This window comes from Squalius cephalus (genome assembly GCF_949319135.1).
Source record: "Squalius cephalus genome assembly, chromosome: 2".
Taxonomy (NCBI): domain Eukaryota; kingdom Metazoa; phylum Chordata; class Actinopteri; order Cypriniformes; family Leuciscidae; genus Squalius; species Squalius cephalus.
Window position 1 is genome coordinate 7,791,440 of NC_137123.1, and position 27,763 is coordinate 7,819,202.

Sequence of the window (27,763 nt, forward strand, 5' to 3'; positions counted from 1 at the left end):
ATTGTGATTAAACCAGAAAATCTCAATATTAGTGAACAAAAACAATTTATAAAGCTAGGTCTTTTAAACATCAGATCGCTTACACCTAAGGCGGTTATTGTAAATGAAATGGTCACAGATAATAGTTTCGATGTACTTTGCCTTACTGAAACCTGGCTTAAACAAATGATTATTTCGGTCTTAATGAGTCTACACCTCCTGGATACTGTTACAAGCATGAGCCCCGTCTGATTGGTCGTGGCGGTGGTGTTGCTAATCTATAAAGATATTCTTACTGTTACTCAGAAAACAGGTCACAGGTTTAATTCGTTTGAAGTAATTGTGCTAAATGTTACTCTCTTAGATGTAAGAAAGAAATCCCTGTTATCTTTAGCCTTGGCTACCGTATATAGACCGCCAGGGCCTTATGCTGATTTCCTAAAAGAGTTTGCAGACTTTCTCTCAGATCTTTTGGTCAATGTCGATAAAGCATTAATTGTTGGAGATTTTAACATACACGTAGATAATTCAAATGATGCGTTAGGGGCTGCATTTACAGATTTATTAAACTCCTTTGGGGTCAAGCAAAACGTAACTGGTCCCACTCATCGTCTTAATCATACGCTAGATTTAATTATATCACATGGAACCAATCCAACCGATATAGATATTATACCGCAAAGTGATGAAGTCACTGACCATTACATGGTCACTTGCATATTACGTACCGCTGAAATTTGTCATGTTGCGCCACGTTATCGACCAGGCAGAACAATCCTTCCAACAACTATAGATAATTTCTCAAATAGCTTATCTGATCTATCTCAGCTGCTCAGTGAACCCAAACAAACAGATGAACTAGAAGAACTCACTAGCACTATGAGCACCATTCTCTCTAGAACATTAGACATCGTTGCACCAATTAGATTAAAAAAGGTTAGAGAGAAAACTAAAGCACCATGGTACAACAGTGCTACGCATGTTCTAAAGAGAGAAACTCGTAATTTAGAGCGTAAATGGAAACAAACTAATTTAGAGGTCTTCAGAATCGCTTGGAAAGACAGTATGTCACGTTATAAAAAGGCCCTAAAAGCGGCCAGGGCTGAGCATCTCCACAAATTAATAGAAAATAACCAAAATAATCCTAGGTTTTTATTTAACACCGTGGCTAGACTAACAAATAAACAGACGTTCCCGGAGCAAAATATTCCGTTACAGTGTGATTTTATGAATTTCTTCACTGAGAAAATAGAAAGCATCAGAAACACAATTGTAAATGTACAATCTTTAATGGTGTCTTATGATTCAGCCTCAATTATCACCCCGCAAGAACAATTACAGCGCTTTGCAACTATAGGAAAGGAAGAGCTAAATAAACTTATCATTGCATCTAAACCAACAACGTGTTTATTAGATCCAATACCAACTAAACTACTGAAACAAGTGTTACCTGTAGTGGAAGAGCCTCTTCTCAATATTATTAACTCGTCTTTATCCTTAGGTTCCCTTTCAAGGGAACTCCCGTTGCGTCGAGAATAGGGTTGGGTACCGAAACTCGGTTCCAATAGGGAACCGGTTCCGACGTAAACGGTAGTAACCAGACCGAATAAGAACGAAACTTTCGGTGCCTGATTTCGGTGCCTGACGTTTTTTACCGCCCCCTATAAAACATCTCGCGGCACGAATGATCCAATAATAAAACATCTCCAGTTAACCAGCAGAGCATTCATTTAGTTCGTTTGTTAAATAAGAGATCTAGCGCTGAAATGTGTTTTTTAAATCAAGTGATCAAAGTGCTCGTTGCCGCTGCGATCAGTGGCGCGGATACAGTGTTTTCTCTTGGCTCGCGCACACACTTGGCTTCACTCGGACGCGCGCTTCAATACGTTGCGGAGATCGATCTATTTATGAGGCGCCGTCTATATGATTATGTGCGCGGAGAGTTTGTGTGTGCGTGCTCGCATCTCAGATGAGTATGTGCGCGGAGAGTTTGTGTGTGTGTGTGTGTATGTGTGCTCGCGTCTCAGATGAGTATGTGCGCGGAGAGTTCCGCGCGTCTCGTGTGTGTAGAGTTTGCGTGTGTGTGCGTGAGCGACTTTAGAAGTTGTGCATTTCATATGTATTAGTTTGAGCATTCAGTAGTATACATGTATGTGTGACTACCTAGTACATGTGTATGCAAGGGTTTCATATGTGCGTGAATGAAGTTTGATTTAAGCCCTAGACGGCGCCTCATATCTATTCGTTCTGGTGAAATCTCAAAATATAATGGACACAAAGTGTCCCTGCTTGATATACAACCACTGATGAGCATAATCGGTTTAAAAAATAAATAAATAAAAAAATAAAAAACTACGAATGCGGATTAGAACCCAAAACCTCTGACACCCTTGACTAAAGTTCAAGTTCAGCTGCCAGTGTTCCTCTTCGGGGTAAGTCTAGTATTTTAATGCCAACTGCAAATCTTGAATATCAAGTATGAAGTATATCAATATCAAGTATATTTATATGGCTATACTGTGTGTTAAATATTTCTGCTCAGTGTCAGATATTTCTCTGTTTTGTAAAAGTCATAATATGAGAAGACAAAATTTTGATCTTAACTCAAGTGTTTTGTGCTACATCAGTAGCCTTTTAAAGGGCACAATTTTTAATTTAATCAGAAATCAGAAAATCTTTTTCAGAAAATCACACACACACACACACACACACACACACACACACACAGAGGTATTATTTTTTTGATAAAGTGTGTGCGGTTTAGTTTTCTTAAGTACCGTTTCAAGAACCGTTTAAGCACCGGAACCGTTTGAAAAATACCGAGTAGGTACTGGTATCGGATAAAACCTAACCAATACCCAACCCTAGTCGAGAATGACGCTATGGGGAACGCTTTGCGTGATGACGTCTTGAAGCACATGTAAAATCAGTCCAATGGTGTGGCGGAACGTCAGAGGCGGGTGACGTCACGTACCAGGAAGCTATAAAAGCCGGCCTGAAACAGAAAACGAAAGCTTTCTGAGTCTTCAGTTGCGCTCTGTGTTGAAATCTGTCCTTGTTATTTGGTGTTGTCTGTCTATATATATATATATATTTATTCAGTTATGGCGAGCAAGCAGCAGTATCGAGTGTGTGTCCATCCCTGCCCGCGTTATTTAACGGGAGGTGACACACACACTCTTTGTGTTGTTTGTTTGGGAGAGGAGCATGCCCAGTCAGCACTCGAGGGTGGTGACTGTGTGCATTGCTGTGCGCTTCCATTGCGTACGCTCCGATCCCGTTTGGCTCGGTTCAATCCCGACCACGTTCCCCAGGGCTCGGGTCCCGCCGCGGCTGAGGCTCGGCGGCGATCTCAGACCTGGGGTTCGCAAATGGATCTGTCAGTGGATGTTGAGACGGGCTCTGCCTTATCTCAGCCTCTTACTGACAGATCCAGTGCCTCTCATCAGGGTGTGGAAGCACGCGCGGCGGTTTCTTGCCCCCCGATGGAGGCACCAGTACTGCAACTTTCCAGCTCTGAGGAGTTGGATGTTGTGAGTATTGATGCTGAGTCTGAGGATTCGCCACCTCAGTCTCATGCGTTTGAAGAATTGCTTGATGTTATTACTAGAGCTGTTGACAGACGTTCAATTGAGTGGCCAGAGGATAGGCAGGACGTTCGTTCGAAAAGCAAGCTCGACGAACGCTTCCTGCCATCTCGTGCGCAGCCCCAGCGCAGGAGCCTCCCGTTTTTCCCCGATCTCCACACCGAGGTGTCGAGATCGTGGGGGAAACCAGTGTCTTACAGAGTTTATACACCACAAACATCACACTACTCCTCAATATATAAATATAAAGAGTATGGTTATGGGGAGATGCCGAAGGTGGAAGAGACGCTTGCGGGCTATCTCTCTCCAGCAACGGCATCTTCCCTGAAGGCTCCTACACTCCCCTCTAAGCCAGTTAAAGTGACATCTTCCCTGGTTCATAAATCATATGCAGCCGCTGGTCAAGCCGCAGCGTGTCTGCATACGATGTCAATCATGCAAGCCTATCAGGCTGAATTATTGGGGGATTTAGAGGAGGGCGGGGGAGTTGGTCCTGACACGGTGGTCGAACTACGCAGAGCCACAGATCTGTCTCTCAGGGCCACCAAGGAGACCGCTAAATCTATCGGGCGGTCTATGGCAGCCCTGGTGGCCACTGAGAGGCATCTGTGGCTCAATCTAAGTGATATCAAGGATAAAGAAAAGCATGTCCTCTTAGATGCTCCGGTCTCCACTGTTGGTTTGTTTGGCGATGCAGTTAACGTTGCAGTAGCAAAATCACAAGAAGCTGCTAAGCAAGCAGCTGCTCTCCAAAAACTTCTCCCCCGCCGTTCTTTCTATGAGGCTGCTGAGCGGGAGCAGCCTCACTCCTCTAAAAAGAGCGCTGAGCACCGTGCCACTCAGAAACAGAGTGTGTCCTCCCGTGCTCCCCCACAAAAATCTCGGGGACACGGAGGGCGCGCTCAAACCCAGCAGTCTTCGAGGGGTAGAGCGGATCTGCGGACCGTTATTACCGCCAAGAAGGCTGCTGGGAAGAAATCCTGACGTCCGAGGGCTCAGGACAAATGAGGGTAGTCCCCCCCGAAGCAGAGCGGTTAACACCTCTTTTTACGGTGCCCGTCTCTCTTCGGTACCCTCAGGGGACCGTTCTGCCAACCCTGCCGCCTCAGGTGTTACAGGGCGCAGCGGTCTCCGGCGAGCACATATCTCAAGGACCACCCGGAAACGTAGTGGCCTCGGGATGCCCGCCCCCTCCGAGGAGGGTGTTAGAGCAGTCTGTTCGGTCGTTCCCTGCCGGTGCGCCGTTACAGGGCGACGAATTGACTACTCAACAACAACGAAATCCAGAAACCAGTCTCGAGAGGCTGGTACCTCTAGTAGAATCTTTGACAGCGTGGAAGCTACTGTCGAATGTTTCTCGTTGGGTCCTGCAGACCGTGGAAAAAGAGTATCAGATACAATTAAAAAAACGCCCACCTCGGTTTATGGGGGTCCTGCCCACAGTGGTGGGCCCCGAGCAGGCTCTGGTTATGGAACAGGAAGTAAACACTCTGTTAGAGAAAGGGGCCATAGAATATGTACCTCCCTCCAACAGGGAAACCGGGTTTTACAGCCGGTATTTCATAGTTCCGAAAAAGGACGGGGGATTGCGTCCCATTTTAGATCTTCGAGTTCTGAACGAGTCAGTCATGCAGCTCAAGTTCAAAATGTTAACATTGAGACAGATCGTGCCACAGATCAGGTCCGAGGACTGGTTTGTCACGATAGACCTCAAGGACGCATATTTCCATATTTCCATCCGTCCGTGTCATTGGAAGTTCCTGAGGTTTGCTTTCGGGGGCAAAGCATACCAATATCGTGTTCTTCCATTCGGCCTAGCTTTATCACCCCGCACTTTCACCAAATGCATGGATGCTGCTCTGGCGCCGCTGCGCCTCCAGGGTATTCGCATCATGAACTACATCGACGATTGGTTGATTTTAGCTCAGTCGCATCAGTTGGCGGTTCAACATCGAGATGTTGTTCTCGCCCACATGAAAGAGTTGGGGTTACGGCTGAACGCCAAGAAGAGTGTGCTTTCTCCACTCCAGAGGACCACTTTTTTAGGCGTAGTTTGGGATTCAGTGTCGATGCAGGCGCGCCTGTCACCGCCACGTATAGAGTCCATCCTTGCAGCCGTGAAAAGTGTAAAGCTAGGCCAGCTACTCACTGTCAAACAGTTCAAGAGACTGTTGGGTCTCATGGCAGCAGCTTCCAACGTGATACCTTTTGGACTGCTACACATGAGGCCCCTGCAGTGGTGGCTCAGGACCAGGGGGTTTTCCCCGAGGGGCAACCCATTTCGCACAATCAGGGTCACGCGGCGATGCTTACGTGCCCTGGTTATGTGGAAGAAACCTTGGTTCCTGTCCCAGGGCCCAGTGTTGGGAGCTCCTTGTCGTCGCAAACTGCTAACGACGGATGCTTCCCTCACGGGTTGGGGAGCGATCCTGGAGGGTCGCTCAGCTCAAGGTCTGTGGGAAGACCATCATCGTTCCTGGCATATCAATCGCCTAGAGATGTTAGCTGTCTTCCGGGCTCTGAGGAGCTTTATCACAGATCTCAGGGGACACCATGTGCTAGTACATACGGACAACACGTCGGTAGTCGCCTATATCAACCACCAAGGGGGTTTGCGCTCGCGCCCGTTATCCAACATGGCACGCCATATCCTCTTGTGGTCCCAGGGGAAGTTACTGTCACTCAGGGCAGCTTACATCCCCGGGGTCCAGAATATAGGAGCAGACACTCTGTCGAGGCAGGGGCCGAGGCCCGGGGAATGGAGGCTCCACCCCGAGGTGGTGGAGCTTATATGGAGGGAGTTCGGCCAAGCACAAGTGGATCTGTTTGCGTCTCGAGAGACGTCTCACTGTCCACTTTGGTTCTCCCTCACGCATCCAGCTCCTCTGGGACTGGATGCTATGGTTCAGACGTGGCCGAGGCTACGTCTGTACGCCTTTCCCCCAGTTGCTCTGCTCCCGGGAGTTCTGGAGAGAGTTCGCAGGGACCGGGTTTGCCTGCTTCTTATAGCCCCGCGTTGGCCGGGCAGAGTATGGTTTCCCGATCTGGTCTCCCTCCTCGACGGGCATCCTCTGGAGTTACCCGTCAGGAGAGACCTTCTGTCCCAGGCAGGGGGCTCAATATTTCACCCCCGCCCAGAACTGTGGAACCTGTGGGCTTGGCCTCTGAGGGGGCCCAGCTCATAGAGTCAGGTCTCTCAACTGAGGTTGTTGAGACCATTCTACAGTCCAGAGCTCCCTCCACGAGGAAACTTTATGCCCTGAAGTGGAGAGTCTTCACTTCTTGGTGTAGTGACCGTCGGTTGGACCCAGTTAACTGCCCAATTGGTACAGTGCTGGAGTTCCTGCAGGACCGGTTCACAGCAGGTCTAACCCCGTCCACTTTAAAGGTTTATGTGGCGGCCATAGGTGCTTACCACATTCCTTTGGGTGGAATGTCTGTGGGGAAAGACCCTTTGATATCTCGTTTCCTTCGTGGCACTTGGAGGCTGAGGCCTGCAGTTCGCTCTAGGGTGCCACCATGGGACTTGTCCATTGCGTTACAAGGCTTGTCCCTGGCCCCCTTTGAGCCAATTGAGGAGGTTCCTGAGAAGTTTTTAACGCTGAAAGCTCTTTTCCTTCTTGCTATTTCCTCTCTCAAGAGAATAGGGGATCTCCAAGCGTTGTCGGTTGCTCCGTCATGCTTGGAGTTTGCTCTGGGTATGATCAAAGCATTTCTTCATCCGAGACCGGGCTATATCCCCAAGGTCCCCACTAATGTGGTCAGACCTATTGTTCTGCAGGCCTTCTGTCCTCCTCCCTTTCAAAATGCGGACCAGGAGGCTAATAATTTGCTTTGCCCTGTGCGGGCGTTAGACGCATATGTCCACAGAGCTGCCCTGTGGCGAAAAAGTGATCAATTATTTGTGTGCTTTGGGTCCCCTAACAAAGGAGGTCCAGTGTCTAAGCAAAGGATGAGCAAGTGGGTGGTCGAGGCTATCTCACTTGCTTATGAAGCGGCTGGGCAGCCTTCTCCTTTGGCTGTCCGGTCGCACTCGACGAGGAGTATGGCGGCCTCTAAGGCCCTTATTTCAGGAGTTTCTTTACAGGACGTCTGTGATGCGGCAGGCTGGTCCTCACCGCACACTTTCGTCAGGTTTTACTCTCTGGATCTAGACTCTGCTCCAGGGTCTCATGTTTTGTCTTCCTAGTGCTGCTCTCCAGATTACACACAGGACAGACATTCGTAGCTATGGAGGCGTTGGTATAGACGTTCCCCATAGCGTCATTCTCGACGCAACGGGAGTTCCCTTGAAAGGGAACGCCTCGGTTACGACTGTAACCTCGGTTCCCTGAAGAGGGAACGAGTGTTGCGTCGCCTTGCCATATCTCCTTCATGCCTGTCAGCTCGACTTCAGACTTTTACGAAGCTTTCGTTTTCTGTTTCAGGCCGGCTTTTATAGCTTCCTGGTACGTGACGTCACCCGCCTCTGACGTTCCGCCACACCATTGGACTGATTTTACATGTGCTTCAAGACGTCATCACGCAAAGCGTTCCCCATAGCGTCATTCTCGACGCAACGCTCGTTCCCTCTTCAGGGAACCGAGGTTACAGTCGTAACCGAGGCGTTATGTTCCAAGAATATTCAAGTTGGCAGTTATAAAACCTCTCATTAAGAAACCACAATTAGATCATAATAATCTAGCAAATTACAGACCCATTTCAAATCTTCCATTTATGTCTAAAATTCTAGAAAAAGTGGTGTCCGCTCAACTGGGCTCTTTCTTGCAAGAAAATGATATCTATGAAAAATTTCAGTCAGGATTCAGACCGCATCATAGCACAGAAACTGCGCTCGTTAAAATTACAAATGATTTACTTATAGCTTCTGACCAAGGCTTTATCTCAATACTAGTTTTACTCGATCTTAGTGCTGCGTTCGACACTATAGATCACAAAATACTCTTAGACCGACTACAAAACTACACTGGTGTTCAGGGACAGGCATTAAACTGGTTTAGATCGTACTTATCAGACCGTTACCATTTTGTCTGCGTAAATGGGGAAAAATCGAAGATAACGTCAGTAAACTACGGTGTACCGCAAGGATCTGTGTTAGGCCCTCTGCTATTCTCAATATATATGCTACCACTTGGTAATATTATAAGAAAACATGGAATTAATTTCCACTGTTATGCTGATGACACTCAATTATATATTTCATCACGACCAGATGAAAACAATAAATTATCTAAATTAACAGAGTGTGTTAAAGATATAAAATACTGGATGACATGCAATTTTCTGCTATTAAATTCAGATAAAACGGAGGTATTACTTATTAGTCCAAAAAACTGCCCACAAAATCTCTTACAATACAACTTTAATTTAGAAGGGTGTCCTGTTACTTTATCCTCTACAGTAAAAGACCTGGGTGTTATATTAGACCGCAACTTGTCTTTTGAACATGTTACAAGAACAGCCTTTTTCCACCTTAGAAACATTGCTAAGCTACGTAATATGCTATCTGTTTCTGATGCAGAAAAGTTAGTTCATGCATTCATGACCTCGAGACTAGATTACTGTAATGCTTTATTAGCTGGTTGTCCTGCATCCTCAATAAACAAGCTACAGTTAGTCCAAAATGCCGCCGCTAGAGTTCTTACTAGATCAAGAAAATTTGACCATATACCACCAATTCTGTCGTCTCTACATTGGTTACCTATAAAGTTCCGTATCAATTACAAAGTATTGCTACTGACTTATAAAGCCCTAAATGGTTTAGCTCCCGTGTATTTAATGGATCTTCTATCGCCCTACAATCCATCGCGCTCTTTAACACTAGAAGTCCCAGAGAGCAGCCATTTGGCTTTTCTACCTATAAAACCCGCAGGACAGCCGATGGGCTGGAAGGCTTTAGGCTAATATCCTTAATCACCTGTGAACGGTTGCTTTTGTTATGTAAACGATGTGGGGCCATGCTGAGCCACTTCAAGGAAACTTGTGTTTCACTTTGCCATCTTAGGGAGAAATCAACACACATGTTTTTTTTTTCCTTTGTTGCTGAGATTTATTGATAAAAACAGTACACAATAAAATAAAAAAGAAACCAACCATTTGTACACATATTTACAAATAATATTAAAAAGTGAGTGAGTACATTCCAGCAATCACTCACAATCCTGGCACTGCCATGGTATCTCCCGTCTGCATTTACCACATGTGTATCTGTAGCAGTGAACACATCGCACAGTGGCATGATTGTTCTTGCATTGGTGTTTGACCTGACACATGGCTCTTTTTCCAGGGCTAGGTGTGGAGGGTTGTGTCCGAAGCAATTGTTCTTTTCTTGCCTTCTTCGCACACATATGAGAGTTAGCCAACTCTCTTGCAAGCTCCAGCAGGAAGTCCACCCGTCTTTCCTGCCTTCCGGTGCATGCTTGATACAGCACATGTGCATTCAGTGCTGCCATGTCAATCATGTTATAGAACACGGCAACTGGCCAGCGCCGTGTCCCTGTGCGGACAGCGTACTCCCGCACCATCTGGTCCATCACATCCACGCCGCACTTTGTGGTGTTGTAAAGGGTGACCGTGTTTGGCTTCCTTTTGGTGGTATTATCAGTCTGAATCACGCTGTGTATGCTGCTAAGAATGTAGACGGTCTTCTTCCGTTTGGGCGCATATGCCGTCAGCGTAGCAGCAGTGGTTGAAAACACCTAATAAATAAGATAAATTGTTATTTTCCTAGCACTTTTACACACAATGACACACTTGGCGGTGTTGATTCTAAAAATTAGAAACACATAAACATAGAACCACAAAAGACCTGCAACATACCTGAGTGGTGAATTCATTGCGATCTGTGTGTCTAGCGGATTGAGGGATTTCCCGGCGAATCTTGTTGACTGTGCCGAGGATGGTGGTTTTCCGGCTAAGAAGTTTATGCGCAAGTGACAGCGATGTGAAGAAATTGTCCGTGGTAACATTTCTGCCCTTGTCTAGGAATGGTTCCATCAGCCTCATCACTACATTTTCAGACAGTCTCTCTCCACTGGGACGACTAGGGTCCTTGCCAAGATATGGGAGGACATTACAAATGTACTTGGATTTTAGGTCGCAAGCCACCCAAAACTTGATCCCAAACTTGTCAGGTTTAGTTGCAATATACTGCAGGAAACAGCAGCGAGTCTTTGACGGGAAAAGCTGTTCATCAACGGTGATATGTAGACCAGGGTTGTAGGACGTGATGCAATTGGTGACAAATGATCCCCACACACTGGAAATTGCAGCAAACTTATCAGTCTTTGCTCGATCACTCCGGGTGGACCTGTCATCAAAGCGTAGGTGTCGCATGATGTCTTGGAAGCGGTTTCGCGGCATTGTTCCAATGATATGTGGGTTTCCCAGGTTTGCTGACCAGCAGTCACGTAGTGATGGAACCTTGGTAAGCCCCCGCAAGATGACAATTGCAATAAATGCCATTAGTTCAGGGAGGGCCATGAACCAATGAACATGCTCCGTTTCCTGTGCATGTTGAATAGTCCATTCTTGAATGCTATGAAGCATGTCAAGAGTGATGAAACACAGGAAGCTCTGAAGGCGACTCGAGATACTTTTCCTGGCCTTAGCCGTTGGCTCTCCATCTGCAGCGTACGCTTTTATTGGGGTGAAAGGGAGACGCGTCCCCACCTGTTCTTCACGCCACACTGTGCCATCTTTCGCTGTCTCTGTCAGGTCAGTCCCCAAACGGGCTCTCTTTTTTGGTTGAGGAGCAGTCTCCTCATCTGCAGTGTGAACAAATTCAAATTGTGAGCAATGGAAAAGTCAAATGATATCACAAATGCATGCATAGATACTAATAATAATTCCAGTATCTCCTTCTCTGTATCGGAATAATGTCTGAAATATCTTCCTAAATAAAAAGATACAACTAAAGCAAGGAAACAACTAATAATGTTTTGCACTTCAGATGGCAGTGAATGTCTGCTAAGTAGTACAAACAAAAAAGTGGACAATACAAAAAAGGCAGAGTAAATATTTATGTCACTCCACTCTGCTTTTTTGGTGTTTTCCACTTACTGGTTTGAAATGAAATAGGAAATAATATGAAATGAAACTTAACCTGAAGACAGATCAGACAGCTCTGAGTCCGAATCCGGCTGAAGTTCTATGTCTTCTCCATCTGAGTCACAAGGGTTTACTTCACTCAGGATAATTTCCAAGGCCTGCTGAGTGGTGAGTCTTGTCTGCATTTTCTTTTCTTGGAGAGGAGGTTCGTACACCACAGAATTCTTGAGGGCACTGAAGTAGTAGGCTATGTGCAGTGAGATTTTATCCATCTCAGCACAAAAGGAATTACCTCTCATTAGATGTGCTAATTCATACCTGTTTACACCTGGGCAAGACCCTACATGCCAATGTGAGACATGGTCAATCAAGTTCTCTGCTTTTAGCAGCCCTCCCTCCCCCACACATACAAACAAGCCACCAGCAACCATTCACACACACACCCCCAACCCCCCTGCAGATTGCTCAGGTAATGACCACATTTACACATGAATTGATGCTAATGATAGCCAAAAGACTAACCAGTTAGCATCCACTTGGCTAAAGGAGGGTTACAAATCTCTGGGACTTCTAGTGTTAAGATCACTTAATTCGAGGCTTCTGGTCATTCCTAGGATATCTAAGTCCACTAAAGGAGGGAGGGCGTTTTCACATTTAGCTCCTAAACTCTGGAATAGCCTTCCTGATATTGTTCGAGGCTCAGACTCGCTGTCCCAGTTTAAAACTAGATTAAAGACGCATCTCTTTAGCCAAGCATTCACATAATACTTTCCTTTTATACTACATTTGAATCAGATTGAATGCATTAATATTACTAACAGCAGCTACGCTAATTATTTCCCATATGCTTTTCTGTTGTTATCTCGGGACGCTAGTCCCGAGGTAAATACAGATCGTCAGCTCCAGTTTGTATCCAGCCTCTCATGGAAACTACAGATTCTCCAACACCCGTGCAGAGACGACTCGGCGCCTGTGAAGAGACGACTCGACGCTGGCGATATGTTTATGCCCTAAATCAATACATGATTAACTAACTGTATTTCTCTATGTACATTTCTGAAATGCACTTTCTGTAAAGCTGCTTTGAAACAATATGTATTGTGAAAAGCGCTATACAAATAAATTTGAATTGAATTGAATTGGACTAAAAGAATTTGGTATTTAATTAACAAATTATTTATTTATAATACTCTTAATATATTTGTGAAATTTATATAAAAAATATTTGAGGATGCAGAATTAAACTGATCTGTTTCAAGAAACAAAAATATTACTTAATTCAAATTAATATTATTAGTATATTTAACACACTATTAATAAATTGAGTAAGTTTACTCAATTAAAACACTGCACCCCTCCCCCACCCTTGGTGCATTTCCTCTGTGAAATTCAGGTTTGTGTATGTTTTATTTTATCTATAAAATCATTACTGTGCTTTAAATCATTTTATTTAATGCAAAACAACATACAGAGGCGTAATTCGACATCTGAACAACAGTCGTGCCTGTCTTTACGCATGTTTGAAACTCTTTGCTTAAAAAAACACAACTTTATTCCTAATTATAATGAATATAATTAATTTGGATGCTAAAATGTCCTCACAGCTGTCACTGTTTGTTTATTGGCTGGTTATGGAGTCAGTCGCTCGCAGTATCTTTCGGCTATGAGTGAAACGCAGGACGGCGGTCTGAAGTTAGAAGTTCACCCGCAGAGAACGAGATCCAGCGCTGATCCGGTGGAAACTGGATAACCGACTGGTTGATTACACTTGAATTAGGCTACCTGAATGTTTAAATGTTTCATTTTTACTTCTAAAATGTTTGTTAAATGAGTTTAAATGTAGGTAATATTGTATACATGTTAAAACGCTGTAAAATATGCTGTATTGCTGTACTCATCGACATAGGCCAATGTCATGTATACTGGTTGTTGTATGGAATTCTATTTACAAAGTTTTAGAGGAAATAAAAAGCTAATAATACTCATAAATAAAAACAGTTAATATTAGCCTACTCATAAATATTGTTTTTTTTTTAAATGTTAAATTATTTCTACTCAATTTTAATCGTTAATATACCAGATGCAGTTACTGTACTCAAACTAAAATTATTAATTTATATTAATTAATTAATTTTTTACTTGCATTTATTCAAATCATACAGTATATTTCATTGATTTCACAGCTTTAAAATTTTACATTTTTTTGAGTGTAACAATGTTTCACCAAAAAAATTTAGGAAATCATATTAAACCTTTTAGAGTGTAATTAAGTGATAAAAACAGTTGCAAATGTTGTACAAATAAGGCCTACACATACCATACTCATCTTTGTGTGGTGATGTGATCAATTACAGTAGTGATTAGGGGCGGATACGGTACGTTCAATGAGTATAAAAGATGAGATTGACATCTCACTAAGCGGGTCTTTCTGAGTCCTGGGAGTGACGTCATTTCAGGCGCGCCGTGTTTGTCCAGGAGGTAAGAGCTACTAGTGGCATTCTCTTCATGAACGTTTTGTGTGTAAGGGTAATTTGAGACTCATCTGATTTAACAGTGTGACTGAGGAGTACGTTAGACATGTCGAACAACTATTTGTCAATGTGAGGCCATAATTGGCACGCTATCGAGTGCACTGGGCGGTGTGAGTTGCCATATGCAGGTATGTTACACTTACTTTAATGTTAGGTTCACAGGACAGTGATTTCTTAAATTGAAATGTGTATTATATTTTAACAGTGACACGGGAGGCCAGGTGTTGCGGCAGGCTTCGTGGGCGCTGTTGGGCTTTATGCGACCCATTGCTGGTCCTGTGAATTTAGGATTGCCTGCAGCTGGTAGTCATTATTCAAGCTGGAGTGCTTCGGAACGGAGTTGGATTCTCCTCTGCAAGCTGTCTTCGACCATCCCTTTGCCTTTTACTGGAATGACGCATTTACTGCAGATCTGTACTTTTACTCTAATTACTTGACGATCTCCTTTTAGCGAACGAGGGTCTCCTCGACGACCGGAACGACGCATTTTTTGCTTATTTGTACATTTACTCTAATTGTTTGACGATCTCATTTCCATGAACAAGGGTCTCCTTGACTATACTGGAAAGATAGCGTGTTCACAGTCGCAGTGACGTATCTAAACTTAGTCTTCTCCAGAATTGACGTTGAGACTGAGTGACTTACAGTGGCGAGAAGCTACTGATTTTCTTTGTCACTACTATTGTGGGTATATTGTGTCCCTTTGAATGTCGGTTGTTTGTGAATGTGCTTTTGAGTATTGTATTGTAGTGTGAGAATACATTTTTATAGGACGGCGCTGGGCTGACAGAGTTAACTAGTATCAGCCAGTGAACGATTGCATCATTTTGATAAACCGATTCTTCTGGCAGCATGTGACAAGTGTAATTGATAGACCATTACATGGAATGTGTATTTGTGTGTTTGTTTGTATCTCATTGTCTTCTCTCCCACTCAGAATTGGGGTTCCAGATTAGCCAGAGTTAGTGTGTGTGGTGGTGGTTCGGCTATTGATCTGCAGTGTTCACAGCGGTTGAATTTGGTGTGGTGTGAGAACACAAGTAGCTGCTGTGTTGATTGGATAGGCAAGACGAACTCCCCAATTCTGAAGTGGTAAAGTGTGTATGTGTGTCTGTGTATCGTGCTCCATGATTGATGCATTTCCCCCTTTTTTAATGTTTGTATACTAAAAAGATACCAGTTTGTATTCTATTGTGCGAAGTATTGAAAAAAATCTGTGAACCGTTTATCCATTGTTTGATATCTGACTCAGCCACTGCGAATCTGTGTGCTTTACAGTGTGTGACTGGGTCCCCGGACCATTTCCGGGGTGGCATTTTAGTAAACCTTTGAAATCCAGATTGCCACATTTGCACCAATAAAATTTGCAACACTTTATATTTTTAATTCCAAATTATATTTATCAAATTCATTTAAATTACAGTGGAATGTTTTCCTCGACATCTCGCGATTTCCGGGCACATGAGTTCCCGAACATAATGCATGATGGGATACTCTTAGCCTTGAATACTCCGAAGTGGTATTTGAGATAGTGTGGGTTTAGTGTGCATTAAGGGCACTGCACTTTGGCATTTTTAAGTCATGGGACAGTATTAGGCACTTACTTTCTGTCGCGTGCATGCGCTCTCAAGTAGCCAAGACCACAAGTGTGGGTATTTGAACAAAGCAAGAGACTGGAGACAAGCGGTGAATAAACAGGCCATGTGCATAATGATAAACATCTGTGTATTGTTGCAGTAATTGGCATGGAGAGACCGGATAAAAGCCACTGGAAAACTGGGAGATTCTGAGAGTGAGTGGGCTGAGGACTCGTGCGCTGTGTCTGTTCCAGAGCAGACTTTATGCTACTTTGATCTACTGAGAAATATATGTAAGCTCAGAGAACACGTGTTTGTTTTTGATTTATTTTAAACTAATATTAGCACTAGCCTCAGCCTATTCTTGGACCTACAGATGAAGACACTAGCTCAACATAAACCCCCTGTATCTTGACTATAGCTGTGCATGCACATGTACAAGTGTGTGGGTTACCTAATGTAGCATCAGTGACCTCATCTTCCTTTTCTTATGAAAACTGAGCACCATCTATTTTGAGATTGAACAGAGAACTAAAAGAGAAATACGCTCTAGTTCTTAGCTTAACCCCCTGAGGTCGGCAATCACGCCGGCGGCATTAAGGGCGCACGCGCACGAGCGATCTGCTCGTTTTTTTTTATATCAGTGCAAAATACTCTGTTGATTTTGATTTTACATACTTGTGTTGTACATCATTCAAAGCTGTTAAATGTCTTCTTTTATTTGTGTACACTCATAATAAAAACAAAATGTTGTGTTTTTCGTAAAACAAAGAAAATAAACATGATGCGCGTTCTGCCGTCTCTCTCAATGTGAAACTCATTCTGAAACGCGACAGAAAATGACCTGTAACTCAGCGAATGTTTGTCTCACAGACTTGAAACGCATGTCTATACAACGCTTGGAATCTCTATTTGTAAAGTATGTAAATTATATAAAAAACAAATATTATATTTTTAAGTAATCCATACGAAAGCAGCGGCATGTACAGTTTCTCAAACGCGTCCTAATTAACTATAATGTGACCACACCCACGCGCGCACGAGCGATTGACATGCAAATGATCCATGCGGAGAAACGCAGACCTGTAAACGCCCTCATCACCTCAAAACAAAGAAGCAGAGACTTCGTAACTTACTCTTCTCTGCTTTCATCGAGTTGGAAGACTGTAAGCTGTGCTGTGCTGTGCTGTTTACCTTGAATTTACCTCGGATTTACCTCAGAAGAACGCGATTTGAAGATGAGAAGATTTTTAAGGTAAGACATGTTAAACTGGTCGTGCCAGATTAAAATGTATGTTATGAAATGAGTTTGGAGTAAAAACATGAACTAAGCCTAATGTCATATATGTACATGTATATATAGACAGAAACATGAAATGTGAACTAGAATGGTAGGCAAGCTTTCAGTGCTTGTATACATGTTCGACACGAGGATGTTTTTATATTCTATAATAAAACACAGCATGGTAAAAGTAGGCTAGTATATATATATTGTAGCGACTGAGACAAATCAGACACAATTATTTGCCATAGGCACACACAAATCTTTAAAACTTCCATCCGAGAGCAGGGTCCCAACCCCCCAGGCGGGGCGAAAGGGGCCTGGTTGCCATGGCCGCGATCAGATAGGATGTTTTATGACTCTCAGGAATGCTAACAAGTAACTAACTCTGCCACAGATATCAGAACAAACTCTCCTGAATTCATTTATTGATGAACTGACTGACATGAAATGAACAGGCATTCCAGAACATTTTGAGAATGATTTACTGTTGTGTGTTTTGTCTTTTAATAATTCTGTTGATACTATGATCTCTTTGATACTATGTAGTTATTACAGGACCAACTGTCTATGTAACCATGTTTGGTCTCGATAAATTGGTACTTTGAAGATCGAAATGATTGTGTACATGATATGCCAATAGCTGTGCAACACATTAGAATTACTAAGAATCTTCCTTAGTAGTGTCATTAAACACCAATCCAGCATGCCAGTCCGAGTGAGCACGCTTAAGACAAAGGCTTGTAAATCCTGGTGACAGAAGAAACTCCCGCCAGACAGTCCACCCTTCTCATTGGTACAGCAAACCCAGAGAGGGGTGGCCATTCTCAGGCTTTATTAGAGACTGACCACAGTGACCGCTCTCTCTTCTCAACGCTTCTCATCCGACAACAAGGCAGCTTCTGCTGTTACTGGGGGAGGGGCTGGACCCCTTCCCCCGCCACTTGTGCCCAGCTCCCTGGGCCCAAACAGGCCTGAGCAATGCCTGCCATGCTTTCATACTCCAAAAAGGGAGTCAGACTTTTCTTCAATCTAGAAAACAACTGCAACTTTACCATCACTGACTCAACGATCCACTCCTGGTCTTCAAGCCAGGACAGCAGGCTTCGACTCACAACAGCCATGTGCTCGAAGCCACCATGCTTTTCTTCAAGGCCATAGACCCATCAACGAATCCAATCTTCATCCACTCAAAGAATTTTCCACGATTGCAACTGCCATGCAAGTATTCTTTGATGAGATTGCTATGAAATAAGCTGATGGTTTTTTTCATTTCTTTCCATACTGAAATAGATCGTATTCCATAGTTCTATTTCCTGTTTCCGGTTCCACATCACTCACCCCTTTACCTATGAATGTATTTATGTTTGTTTAGTGTTAGTTATGTTTGTGATTTAGTTAATAAAACTTGTGCACAATTATGAATTTTGATCGATTTTGATCTTGCTACATGCTAATTGCTGTACATAAGGAATAATTATTTTTCAGTGACCATGAACAATACATTTTCCTTAGAATAAATTAATAATCAAAGAGTTCGTTGGAACTGATTAATTGATTGTAACATTAATTTGGCTTACCTCAAAGTTAATCTAATTAACTGACCCAAATATTAATAATTAATCATAATTGGTAATTATGGATTATTATTAATATTTCCCCTTTGAGCTAATATTATTACATATGGTGGAGAATGCGGGCATTGTATTAAACATTGTATGCAAGCAGACATTAATCAATCATATGTTGTCCCATAAGTTTTTATTAACATCTCATACATGCACGTACAAGTTTCTGATAAAATCAGCAAAACTATTGCTTGAATATGCCTTCCTACGAATGGCAGAAATTTTCTCAATGCTACTATGCATGTTTAAATCGTACAATAAGAAACTTCTGATTTTAGCGAAGAAATCCTAACTTCAGATATAAATCGTGCGTACGCCTTCTCTGACGAAGAAATCTCAGATTAGCCGCGCGTATAAATGGTTCCTGATATTAGCGAAGCAACCCTAATTTCAGTTCTAAAGTGATCGTAAGCCTTCTCTGACGAAGAAATCTCAGATTAGCCGCACGTATAGATGGTACCAGAACAAATTAGTCTGAGATGGGCGAAGAAATCCCCATTTTCAGCAATTTTTAAGGTGTTTGAGCGATGTTCCTCCTCACCGATTTAAGGCCTTATTATTATTCGTCACGTCATTGTATTCACATTAAACTGCTAAACCGCACATATGAAACAATCGCGTCGATTTAGTGGTATAAATTCTAGCCTAGCTAACTAGGAATTTGCCATTGTCTGTGAAAGAACGGTGCTGTTTGATTTGTGAAAGAATCACTTACATGCAACGTCATGTGTCTAAACTAGACAATCTCTGACTCAGTGCAAACCTTCAGCACAATGCGAACGCTGCTCCGTTCGACTTGTGTTGCTGGTTGGCAGTGTGTCTGAAGTGCGAGCAGGCACTTCTGTTTACGTGAAGAACAGCACCAATCTCACAGACCCCTTGTGTAAACAAGTGAATGCGCGTAGCCAAAGCCAGCTCGCTAGCAACCCTACGTGCATACAAGCCCCTTTACCTCGAGTGATAGCTTTTAGCACTGACTAAAACTTAGACACGTGCGAGCGTAAAGTGTAACCTTTAAACCAAAGACTACAGACTTTGGACCTTGGCCCTTGAAACAAAGGGGTAGTGTTTTGAACACAAGAGTCAAAGCTTCTCAAAGCTTTGAATCAAAGGAGTCAATTGCATCACAAATGATTCTTTGTTTTGAAGTGCCCTCTTTGGCGACCCCTGCTGGTCAGAACAGTGTAAGTGTAGAGAACTCAGCGTAATGAAACACCTTTAACAAACCAATCGCAAAGGTTTGATCAAAGGTGTAAGCATGTTATAGCAACGCACAAACTATCTAATACTATGAGGTGTCTTTCAAGGCACAATAATTTAATAAACTGTAGGGCTCGTTTATGAAAGAGACTATTAAATTCGCCTCTTCCTTTTATCAAATGCGTCATTAAATGTGTACGAATCTATAAAGTGATACAAGATCACATAGAAATCAAATACACATTGTTTCACGAACCGTTGAAATTTAGAATAATTTCTAAATATCTATGACGCGCAACAAAGCCCGTTTACTGAAATCCTGTGACTTTAACAGTCTGATACATGCTCAGAATCACTGATTTGAGACAAATGATTCACACCGGTTTCCGAGCTTCACGAAGCACGTATCATAGGCGGTTTAAACTACTCCGCCCTCTCTCTATTTCTGTCTCTCTCTCTCTCTCTCTCTCTCTCTCTCGACCCCCCCTTTTTGGTTTCACTTTAGTTGAAACCCAGATACCTTGGTTTTATTTGTGTTTCATTTATTTCGACTTAAGTCTACCCCTATTTTATTTTGTGTATTTACACCTGATGAGCCTGAATATTCCTATTCAGTTAAGTTGAATTTAATTAAATTTGAGATTTAATTCAATCAATTTGCTTATTCAATTTCCCTTTTAGTTACCAGGGCTATGAGGACAATCCCTGTTTACTTTTGATTTTGATTTTATTCAATTTATTTACTTACTTTATTTCAGCCTGAATTTCCATATTCAGCTAAATAAAGTTTAACTAAATTTGAGATTTAACTAAATCAATTGTTTCCCTTTCCTTTGGTGTTTGAGCTATAAGGACATTCTACCTTTACTTATACCTTATCTTAGGTACTTCCTATCGACATCTTCCCTCTCTCTATAGGATTACAGTAATTATAGCATCTGTTGTTTCTGTAACGACCCAGGTCATTAGAATCCTAACCCCTGTCTGTGCTTTAACCCTCCTCACTCCTTAGCACCAAGTTAAGTACATGAAGTATGGTTAACGTAAACGCACAGTAGGCAAAAGACAGAACGGGAGACACTTCCCGCTGTTTCTTCTTCTTTTGACCTTTTTGTCTGATGTTTGATGTGTCCCTGCTAGCTTCGTCTAACAGCAGCTTAACCCATACGTGACACCTGTTTACCTATGTCTCCTAGCTAAACTTAAATAGGTAGAACACACCTTCCCTTCCCTTTCGGATTTCTATTGTTTCTATTTTGTTTTTCTCTATTTGCTACTCTCGTAGTAAAACGTGAAAAGAACCATCAGTTTTGAGTAATAGTTTTAGGACATGTACAAGGCCAGTCATCAGTCGATGCTGCTTAAAGCACATCAACTTGAATATTCAAAACCCTTTTGTTGTGTGCTCACCAACACAAAATTTAATGGCCCACAGAGCCACCTCTGTAGAAACTTGCATTGGCCTTTGTCACTCCTCTCTTGTGTTCCCACAAAGTATGCCAGTAGGCCTCAGACATCCAGCCCTGCCACCCACCAGAACCACCTGGAAACCGGCAGAGCCACGTCCTCGACATCCTCCAGCCTGAAGCAGACAACGACCTGCCGAGGCAGAGAAGGGAACCGTTAGACGACAACGAAAGCGGACGTCTGACACCCAGCCTGAGTCACCAAGAGCTGACCAGCATCATCTTCTCCTTAGCCACGCTCCCTCAGGCCTTAAACAGGAGGTAAATGAACTTAAAAAACTGGTTGAGCTCAAAGAGAGACACTAAAGCCATCAGTGTCCAGTCAGAGCTGAAGTCCAAACACTGACTCAACAATGCTGCAACATTATAGACAAACAGAATGTGACCCTGAACAGAACTGAAACAGTCCAACCACCTGCAAATGGACTTCACATAAACTTCTAAAGTTTGCTAAAGCTAAACTTCACATCAGCCGCATAAGCTCCCCCAGCCCTGTACAAAGGGGGGGAGGAGTCAAACCCTTGGCTCGACAGTCACCCGCCAGTGTCCTGAGAGCCTCTGCAGGCGCAGAGGAAAAGGTTTAATTCAGACAAACCCTGAAACGACACATGAAGCGATGCTCCAAGAACCTTTTTCTCCAAAACCAGTTAGTCACCATTCCTGGCAGCTCCATGCAATGCCCACTCAACAATGTGTGACCTGACGCAGAATGCCTTTAACACACGAGGCCTCATCAGAAATGGTTCATAAACCCCACTGACTCTGAACTGCAAAGATCAGAAGACACACAGCCCGACCATAATGCAAACCGCTGCTACAAAGTTCATAGTCAGCATAGGACATAGGACTTTTAAAGTAGATGAAAATGTGTGCTCAAAAGAAGCAGGAAGCGGCATTAGTAAAATTAGAATTTTACTGACTTAAAGAAAATCTTGAATGCATACGTAAGCCCAACGTGCCAACAGACTATGCACTGCTTTCGAACCATACAGACATTTGATCATTGCAATCCAAATAGGATACAACCTGCGATACGCACTTTGATCACTAGTTACTGGCTTGTTTAAGTGCAGATAAAACGATAGCTGTAATCGACATCTCTACTAAGAATAAAAAGTCATAGATTTTTAACTAGTATCGGCAATTTCAGCATTAAAGCTTAAGTCTGTTTGACAAAGGAAGCTCAACTCAGCGGCATGCTGTGCCGGTATTTATTATTCTGCCTTGACTGGAGAAATCCAAAGTGCAGCATTGTTTAATCTGTTCGGACGAAGAAATCTCAGTACAGTGTTATATACACGTAGACTTGGGTGATGTCCCCTCCTTTCTACAATGTAAAGTCCTTACAAATTATTGTTAGATTGATGTAATTCATCTAGATTTTGGGCTGCATCTACAAGCAGAGCTACTTAGTGATCAAGATTGTTTCACTCGCTGAAAGTCAATATTTATGCATGAGATGGACGTAACCTTGTATGCTTAGACAAGCTTTAACTTACACCAAATCCATTTCCTCACTTTTTAAACAAGTAGAAGAAGTTGTTTAAAGTAAAGAGAAGCATTACACAAGTAAAAGTTTCAAATGCCAAACCACATTTGCATTTTACTGAATGTAACATCAAGTTTTGGAAAGACTCAAAGTATAGGCGCCACATTTTAACTTGTTTAAACATGTATGACTCATTTCAAATGTACAGACATTTGTCATAGACTGTTGAATTGCTCTGACATGGTTTCCTTGACAACGACTTGTCACAGGAAGTGCAAACGCATAACGTCATATTGTAAACAAATCAGCCTAGATGGCTAAGCCAACCTAACCTAGCGTCTGTTCAGCTTAGACCAAGCTAAATAATAACTGCTACAGTTAGCGGTTAGCATCATTTACTTGAAGCCTTTTTCTACAGCTTGTGCTGTGCACAGTGCAAAGTTTAGCCACTCGTGCTATTGATTATTCCCAATTTCAGATGATTCCTGCTGTTTTTATCACTTATTTAAGTCCTTTTTATTATTTTACTTTGATAATAGCTGTCAGCTATTCACTTGTCTATTCTTTCATTTATTTGATTTATTTACATTTCCCCTCTTGTTCTAATGTGGTTCCAGTCCCCATAGGGCCCAGAAAGGAACCAGAGACACCTTTATTTGTGATTTTGTTTATTTTCAACAAGTGCACTCATTTTTATGACCCTGCAAAACAAGTAATCTCAACGATTACTAGGGCATAACTATAGTCCTGAGGATTGATAATAAGCATAATCTGAATAGGAAAACTGTCCTTTTTTCTACTATCATTCACTTCGCCAAGCCCGTTGTGAACAACCAGTTAAGTCCAGAGAAATAATTTAGCCATAAGAACCATCTTAAGTCATTTATTTCCTCTTGGCTTATGCCCTTTTCAAAAAAAAGGTCTACTAACACTAACACCCACAGCTAAGATGATAAGGATACAAGACACACTTGACAAGCTACACATAAACACCTAGCTTTATGCTACATACCTAGCTAACCTATCAAACCTTAGCTCTGAACTCTTTAAGGTCATGCATTAGCCTCTCGCCACTAGGGTGTCAAAAATGTCGCAGATCCTCTGTTCAATCTGACCCTAACCAGACAGGAGACCGAAAGAACTGACAAGCCCTCACAAGGAACACTGTTCCACCAAGGCTGCTGACATCCTACAGCACCAGAGCCAAACGTGACTGAACCTTGAGAGAAGAGGACCAACGACCCATGACCCAAGCCAGAGTTATAGCCTCACCAAACTGATCAAGAGTATCATCTCCTTACCCCACCTTTTGGGTGGGAAACAGAAGGTACACAACCTTCTATAAAGATCACAGCGTCCCACAAGGAGCGGACCTGTGCTCAAAGCCTCACACACCAGCTAGAGACTGAGTTTCAAACCAGATTCAACGCAGCTGGACTGAGCATGCCCAGCACCAGCGCAGAACTGTCCAGGTAACCCAGGTAACAGTCAAGCTCTTGGAGAAGCCATGGAGGACAGCACCCTCCACCTGCAAACACCACAGGATGACCATAGGCTGTCAACGACAACATCCTCCTCCACACCATTCACACAGGTGTCAATCGGAGGCTCCACAAGGACAGCTGGATACACCTGACTCAGAGCTACAGGAGCTGCTGACACACGCAAACCAGCTCCCTGAACAGGACTCACCCGAGGAGTCCTGTAAAGTACAAGCCTCTGACTCCTTGCCTACCCCAGCTTAGGCAAGCTCACATCAGCACCGCCATAAGGACGGAGCAACACTTCAATTCTTCAGACTACCTTCTGACCTCCTGCCACCAGCACTAGGTCGGCCTGAAAACCTCTCTATGCTACATAGAGCCCTAACCCCTTCCTGCAACCACAGGCAAACACCTGCCCCGAAACTAATTAACTTCAGAATGACCGGTGACACCCTGTCAAGGCACCTGCTGCCTCGGCACCTGCTGCACCAACTCAAAGACCTGTACTTGGCTACTGTCTACAACACCTGGTGGAACGACCACCGCTCCAGGAAACACCAGCAACCAGAGGCCACCATGGCCTTCCAGCCTTGTATGACAGAGGTGTGTCTGATCTTTCTGCACTTTCAACATCGTTCGTGGTTGTCCTTGAGAGGGACAACAACGACCGAAAGGGGGGGAATCTGTAGCGACTGAGACAAATCAGACACAATTATTTGCCATAGGCACACACAAATCTTTAAAACTTCCATCCGAGAGCAGGGTCCCAACCCCCCATGGCGGGGCGAAAGGGGCCTGGTTGCCATGGCCGCGATCAGATAGGATGTTTTATGACTCTCAGGAATGCTAACAAGTAACTAACTCTGCCACAGATATCAGAACAAACTCTCCTGAATTCATTTATTGATGAACTGACTGACATGAAATGAACAGGCATTCCAGAACATTTTGAGAATGATTTACTGTTGTGTGTTTTGTCTTTTAATAATTCTGTTGATACTATGATCTCTTTGATACTATGTAGTTATTACAGGACCAACTGTCTATGTAACCATGTTTGGTCTCGATAAATTGGTACTTTGAAGATCGAAATGATTGTGTACATGATATGCCAATAGCTGTGCAACACATTAGAATTACTAAGAATCTTCCTTAGTAGTGTCATTAAACACCAATCCAGCATGCCAGTCCGAGTGAGCACGCTTAACCCTCTGAGGTCTGAGCTGTTTTCTGGGCCCTGGAGGTGTTCTGACATGCTCTGACATTTCTGGTTATTTCATTTACTTGTGACATTTTCATGGCTAAAGTCTAATTACACTGTATTCAGCACAAACTCTGCTACAATAATATATCAACAGCATGTATGTAAAAGTTTGTAGTTTTGAGATAATGACATTTATGCGTGGTTTGTGAAAATACAAAAAAAAATTCTCACTGAAATAAGGCCATGAAACCCCTACTGATTATTTCTTCACAAGACTTTTGAAAATTGTATGACGTAGCCTAGAATATTTGCTGCAAAACTATGTGAAAATCACCCTGACTGCTCATTCAGAGAAGACAATATATTGATTTAAAATTTTTACGACGTGTTTTGTGTGAATAAGCCTTATGCGAAGGGGCGGATCACCTCATTAATATGTAAGGCTTTTCTCACCTGAGAAAGACAAAGAACCTCCCTAATGGCCCTATTAGGAGCTTATCAGGGCCCATCATTCTGAGCAACCTTGCACAATACTGTAAATGAGGAGATTTAAAAAAGAATGGCTTTTAAATTGTTTGGATTTATTTACACAACATAATCCAAATAGACACAACAAATGGCAAAAAAGCACTTATTGAAAGACAGAGACCTTTGTGCCATTCCTAAAAACATTGTACATACCTTCAATTTCCAAGGTGTTTGATTTTCACTTTACCATGTTCATGTTCCAGAGACTCATGTGAATGTTGAAGTCGGCAGGACTCATCTGGGCCCTGAAAAAAAAGTGAACATACTGATATCAAGAGAAAGGTCTGCACGATTTTGGAAATAAATATTAGATTTTTCTGGTTAAAATTGCTTTTTAAAGTTCACAAAATACACACACACACACACACACACACACACACACACACACAAATGTTTCCAACAATATATAGTAAATGAACACCAGGTTTGTTGTGCCTTGTAGGCATAGGCTATGCGCAGTGCTGGGTAAAATAATAATAAAAATATTTCAGTAACAACCAAGCTAGAGAAAAATATATTGATTATCATGTTACTTCAAATGTTTCCATTCGTTATGATGATATGAAATGAGATAATAGTAAAAACATGAAGCCGTTTGGTGTGTTTTGCTTTTCAAATTTTCAAATGATACATTCAAACGCGATCGCGCTGCAAAATCTGATACATTCAAACGCGATCGCGCTCAAATATAAAACAGTATGGTTACCATATACATATCTACGTTTGACCAGATATCCACAAACACAGTAGGCCTAACAGTAAACACGGGTCTAAATATTATAATATTCCCCATATATCTAGCAACAGTTCAACTGCAACGTGACATTTATGCAACAATAACAAACATGTAAGAATTTCTTACCTTAAATCTTTCTTGTCTTCAAATTGCGTTCTTCTTCTTCTGAGGTAGCCTAAATCCAATGTAAGCTCAGGCGCGTCTTTCAAACTCGACGAAAAGTGAAGTGAAGTGTTTTGGTGTTTTGTTGTTGAGGTAACGAGCGCGTTCGCGTTCCATGTGGAGATTTGCATGTGAATATCTTTTGCGCGAGTGGGCGTGGCCAAATTAACTGTAATGAGCAAGCGTTTGAGAAGCTGGACATCTTGTTGGTTTTATACAAATTACTTAAACAGAAAATATTTGTTTTCGTTTTGAACCCGATCATTTAAAAGTACACACTTAAATGTTTATAAAGGTGTATGGCTCATAAATGTGTGACAAGTATTCGCTGAGTTTTGTTTCAGTTTATAGACGTGCTCAAGAAAAAAAAGTTCACCGCGACGGAGAGGCAGAACGCACACCCTGTTTATTTTCTTTATTTTACAAAAGCACAATGTTTTGATTTGATTGTAAGTGGACACATACAAAAGTAGAAATACCACAGATTCTTTTTTTATATTTCTTTTTTCTGTATGACCATAAATGACGGAGTAATTTAAGTTTATAGTGCTACAATGTGGAGAAAATCCAGCAAAACGCGCCGGCGCGTTTGCCGACCTCAGAGGGTTAAGACAAAGGCTTGTAAATCCTGGTGACAGAAGAAACTCCCGCCAGACAGTCCACCCTTCTCATTGGTACAGCAAACCCAGAGAGGGGTGGCCATTCTCAGGCTTTATTAGAGACTGACCACAGTGACCGCGCTCTCTTCTCAACGCTTCTCATCCGACAACAAGGCAGCTTCTGCTGTTACTGGGGGAGGGGCTGGATCCTTCCCCCCCCCCCACTTGTGCCCAGCTCCCTGGGCCCAAACAGGCCTGAGCA

At 42.8% G+C, this 27,763-nt stretch overlaps 2 protein-coding genes across 2 annotated transcripts in view; both read right to left on the reverse strand.

Annotated features, from left to right (window-relative positions):
- Nucleotides 1–27,763, reverse strand: part of LOC307151430 (uncharacterized protein) — a 75,647-nt gene that overhangs the window by 38,686 nt on the left and 9,198 nt on the right. The window lies entirely within an intron of this gene.
- LOC307151365 (B-cell receptor CD22-like) overlaps nt 1–27,763 on the reverse strand; it is a 42,980-nt gene that overhangs the window by 10,898 nt on the left and 4,319 nt on the right. The gene's annotated exons all lie outside the window — the stretch shown is intronic.